This window comes from Cricetulus griseus, chromosome 9, assembly GCF_003668045.3.
Source record: "Cricetulus griseus strain 17A/GY chromosome 9, alternate assembly CriGri-PICRH-1.0, whole genome shotgun sequence".
In the NCBI taxonomy this organism is placed as follows: Eukaryota; Metazoa; Chordata; class Mammalia; order Rodentia; family Cricetidae; genus Cricetulus; species Cricetulus griseus.
The window spans coordinates 22,077,659-22,083,199 of NC_048602.1; the positions used below are offsets into that span (position 1 = coordinate 22,077,659).

The 5,541-nt window shown below is 40.5% G+C and overlaps 1 pseudogene; it reads left to right on the forward strand.

The window, feature by feature from the left end:
- Window positions 1–3,139: 3,139 nt before the first annotated feature.
- LOC100774044 lies at window positions 3,140–5,057 on the forward strand (annotated as a pseudogene).
- Window positions 5,058–5,541: the final 484 nt, after the last annotated feature.

The following is a 5,541-nucleotide window of genomic DNA, read 5'->3' on the forward strand; positions in this document are numbered from 1 at the left end:
TCAGAAGAGAAATAAGTACAGCTCTCAAGGTTCCAGACTCTGGGAAATAATCTTATGATCCAACTTTCTGTGATTAGACCTAGTTCTTACACAGAGGAACTGGTATGAGAGAATGTCCAGGGAGCAAATGTGATTTGAGTGCAGAGGAAGTTGTGAGTGTTGGGATGAGATCCTTCATCAGCAAATGACTGCATCATTCTACCCACTGTGGGCATTTGCTGATGAACCAACTCTTTTCTGGGTCTATAAAGTGAGCAAACACGGTTATAGCATCCAATTGGCTTGGGTCCTCATTTCTGTACATTTTTCTCTCCCTCACTCTTATGTGTCATTTTCCATCTTTATAAATTGCCACATTCTGTAGTAGGAGCCTCTGTCTGTTGGTCTCCAAAGACGTTGCATCACTAACAAAAATGGTGACTAAAGTCAGAGCTCAGAATTAAAGTCAGTCTGTATATGATGCCCCCAAAATACATTCTATGTACATTCGCTCATTCAGTCTTCAACACATAAATTCTTCAAGGAGTTTTTTCTTGGAATATAAAGCCAATGTTACCACAGTGGTGGAATAATGACAAGGGAGATGGACACAACTTTAAAAGTGTTTTCTTAACACAAAGTCCTGATTTGTGTTGCATGAAATTGATGTGTTTTTATTTGATTCTCCACTGCCTAATTTTCATATAATCAAAAGAAGATGACATGCTGATCATTAAGCTCAGAATCACCTTGCTAGGATAACTTATCATACAATGATTCATAGTTCCTGCATAGACAATTATATTATCTTAAAACAATGATATCTTATTTATTTCATTCTATCTCACTTTTTTGCCTATACTGGAAATGCTCTTTTACTTTACTTCTGTTTATGCATTAGCTAAGTGTTCAAGTACAAAGTTGAAGATGTGTGAAGAGAGGAGTATCTGTTTCCTTCTTCAGGATTTAATGCAAAATTTCTGCTTTCTCGCCATGCCATATGATGCTAATTTTGTTCCATGAACTGATTGTGATTTTGGAGGTCATCTGTTCCTAATTTCCTTTGAGTGTCTCTAATGAATGGCTGTAGGACATGAGCAATTTGCAATTCTTCATCAAAATTATTTCCATTATGTATATTTATAATTGAAACTTTGATTTCTCTCATGAATTCCACATGGGTTTGAATGTGAAATGGGATTTATAAGACTGGATAAATTCTATGTTTTTTGAGGGCTAAAAACTTCAGTTTTTAAATTTAGAAACAACCTTATTTCACACATCAATCACCCTTCCCTCTCCCTCCTATCCTTCCATGGCCCCACCAACCCTCCAACCCACACCCCCACTCCCCAAGGATAGTGAGGCCTTTCATGTGAGATCATCAAAGTCTGTTACATAATTTGGGGGAGGCCCTAGGCCCTCACCACTGTATCTAGGCTGAAATAGTATCCCTCCATAGGGAATGGGTACCCAAAGTCCATTTGTGCACTAGGGATACATACTGGTTCCACTGTTTGAGGTCCCATAGACTACCCAGGCCTCCTAATTAGCACCCACATTCAGAGGGATTGGTTCCGTTCAATGCTAGTTCCCCAGCTTTATGACTGTGGTCCCTGTGCTCTCACTAGGTCAGGTCAGATGTTTCTGTGGGTTTCTCCAGCATGGTCTTGACTCCATTGCTCATCCCTCCTCCCTCTCTACAACTGGATTACAGGAGTATGGCTCAGTGCTTGGCTGTGGGTGCCTATTTCTGCTTCTATCAGATACTGGATGAAGGTTCCAGGATGACAATTAAGGTAGTCATCAATCTCATTATAGGGGAGGAACATAAAAGGCAACCTCTCCACCACTGCCTAGATTCTTGGTTGGGATCATCTTTGTGGATCTTTGAATGTTTCCCTAGTGCCAGATTTCTTTTTAAACCTACACTGGCTCACTCTATTAAGGTATTGCTTTCCTTGCTCTCCTCTATTCCTCCCCTATCTCAGTCTTCCTGATCCTTCATGTTCTCCCCCCTACTATTATCTTCTTCTCTTTCTCCTCCCTCCCTACCCTTCCCCTGTTCTATCAGTTTTCTCAGGGGTTCTTGTCCCTTTCTCCCTTTTTAGGGGGACCATGTGTTTCTCTTTTAGGGTCCTCCTTGTTTCCTAGTTTCTGAGGTGGCATGGATTGTAAGCTGGTAGTCCTTTGCTCTATGTGTAATATCCATATATGAGTGAGTACATATCATGCTTGTCTTTCTGTGACTGGATTACCTCACTCAGGATGGTTTCTTCAGGTTCCATACATTTGCCTGTGAATTTCAAGGATTCATTGTTTTTTCCCCCTGCTGAATAATATTCCATTGTATAAATGTACCACATTTTCTCCTTCCATTCTTTGGTTGAGGGGCATCTAGGTTCCTACCAGGTTAAAATCTACTTTTTAAAGAGGCATTTTTATCATTTTATAACATGTTCTTATGGATAACAGCAAGATATGGTCTGAAGAATATTATGTAGCAGTAACAGAATTTGCTCCCCTGAGCTTAATTGCTGAGAGTATTGAGACAGGATCAGTATCATATCAGGATCTGTGGTCCAGATAAAAAATGAACAGAGGGGAAAACACATTGAGATGGTTTGGAAGCAGAAAGCAGAGTCGGAAGAGCTTCCTGTGACAGAAATGAAGAAATCAGAGGAATAAGGAATTATCAGTTACCAGTTATAAAACCACAAGCCCAAAGAGGGAAGGCAGATCCCCAATGAGTCAACTAGGACTTGCATAAATGTTTCTAAACTTCTCTGTCACTGTGTTGGATAGCCGTGGTTGATATTGCAATCAATCTCAAGAGTGAAGAGTTTTATTAAGAAGAGTTTTATTCCATTTCCCCATTGTTCTAGTCTCATTCTGATACTAACCTCTAACATTTGCAACCTGACCTGTTTCTGTCACTGTCCCTGTGACAGTGCACAGCCCAAGTGCAGTGAGGATTCAAACATCTGTATATACTCTTCATCCATCCACCTGAAACACAAGCTCCACCTACACTGATTAGAGGAAGAGATTCGTGTACAACAAGATAAGAACCCACTCAACAATATAAAGAGCAATACAGCAAGTTGCCTCAGTGTGGTGGTGCGGCTCGTCACGTTTCATGCGTGGTCACTCAGCAAAGATGCCTGAGGAAACCCAGACCCAAGACCAGCCAATGGAGGAGGAAGAGGTCGAGACCTTTGCCGTTGATCATCAACACCTTCTACTCCAACAAAGAGATCTTTCTGAGGGTGCTCATTTCAAATTCATCAGATGCTCTGGATAAGATCAGATATGAATGTCTGACAGACCCTGGTAAGCTAGACTCTGGGAAGGAGCTGCACATTAATTTTATTCCCAACAAACAAGATCGAACCCTTACTATCATGGTTACTGGAATTGGAATGACCAAGGCGGACTTGATCAATAACCTCGGTAATATTGCCAATTCTGGCACCAAAGCCTTCATGGAGGCTTTGCAGGCTGGTGCAGATATCTCTATGATTTCTGCCAGTTTGGTATTGGTTTTTACTCTGCGTATTTGATTGCTGAGGAAGTAACTGTGATCACCAAACATAACGATGATGAGCAGTATGCCTGGGAGTCCTCAGCTGGGAGCTCCTTCACAGTGAGGACTGACACAGGTGAACCAATGGGTCGTGGAACAAAGGTTATCTTACACCTGAAAGAAGACCAAACCGAGTATTTGGAGGAAAGGAGAATAAAGGAGATTGTGAAGAAACATTCTCAGTTTATCGGCTATCCCATTACTCTCTTTGTGGAGAAGGAACACGATAAGAAGTCAGTGATGATAAAGCCAAAGAAAAAGCAGATAAAGAGGAAGAGAAAGAAAAGGAAAAAAAGGAATCCGAGGACAAGCCAGAAATAGAAGATGTCAGTTCTGATGAAGAAGAAGAGGAAAAGAAAGATGGCAAGGAGAAGAAGAAGAAGAAGAAGAAGAAGAAGAAGAAGAAGAAGAAGAAGAAGAAGAAGAAGAAGAAGAAGAAGAAGAAGAAGAAGAAGAAGAAGATTCTGAGGATCTTCCTATAAATATTTCCCATGAAATGTTGCAGCAAAGCAAAATTTTGAAAGTTATCAGAGAGAATTTGGTCAAGAAATACATAGAACTATTTACTGAACTGGCAGAAGACAAAGAGAAATACAAAAAGTTTTATGAGCGGTTCTCATAAAATATCAAGCTTGGAATTCATGAAGACTCTCAAAATCGGAAGAAGCTTTCAGAGCTGTTGCAATACTACACACCTGCTTCTGGAGATGAGATGGTTTCTCTTAAGGACTATTGCACCAAAATGAAGGAAAACCAGAAGCATATCTTCATCACAGGTGAGACCAAGGACCAAGCTGCTAAATCAGCCTTTGTGGAGCATCTGCGAAAGCATGGCTTAGAAGTAATCCATTTGATTGAGCTCATTGATGAGTACTGTGTGCAACAGCTGAAGGCGTTTGAGGGCAAGACCTTGGTGTCTGTTCCCAAAGAAGGACTGGAACTTCCAGAAGGTGAAGAGGAGAAAAAGAAACAGGAAGAGAAAATGACCAAATTTGAAAACCTCTGCAAAATTATGAAAGATGCTTTGGAGAAAAAAGTTGAGAAGGTGGTTGTATAAAACTGATTGGTGATGTCCCCTGGCTGTATTGTCCCAAGCACATACGGGTGGACAGCAAACATGGAGAGAATCATGAAAGCTCAAGCTCTCAGAGACAACTCAAGGATGGGTTACATGGCAGCAAAGAAGCACCTGGAGATAAATCCTGACCACTCACTCCATTTTTGAAACCCTATGACAAAAGGCAGAGGCTGATAAGAATGACAAGTCTGTGAAGGATCTGGTGATCTTGCTTTATGAAACTTCACTCCTGTCTTCTGGTTTCAGTCTAGAAGATCCCCAGACACATGCTAACAGGATCTACAGGATCTACAGCTTGGTCTAGGTATTGATGAAGATGATCCTACTGTGGATGATACCAGTGCTGCTGTAACTGAAGAAATGCCACCCCTGGAAGGAGATGATGGCACATTACGCATGGAAGAAGTAGACTAAGCTTCCCCAGAGCTATATGTTTGATGCTTACTTTCATTCCTTCTGATAATATATTTTCGAGGATTTTTGTTTAGTTATGTTATCATTTAAAACATCTGTGTAGCATGAAAACTAAGGGGCAGATAAAATTTCTTTCTACTTGTGATACTGTGATACTCTAGGTTTTACTCGATGGGTTGGTAGAACATTTGTTGTAAGATGAAATGTAAAGTATTAACTTGGTGGTCTGCAGTGTTTAGCTGTTGAGCTGGATTCCTTAATAGACCAAATAATTTGTCACTTGGGAGTGCTCTAAGATAGCTTCATGTTTAAAAGGAAAAAAATTAAGATGGCCTAAGTTTCATCTTAAAATTTTCATCCCCTGTAGTTAATTCTTCATGTACTAGTTATAGAAGTAAATACCCAAGCTAAAACAACTGAGGAATTCCCCATGTGGCTTGATTTATTTCAAAGTGCCGAGAACAAAACTGAGCTTCCCTAGGTC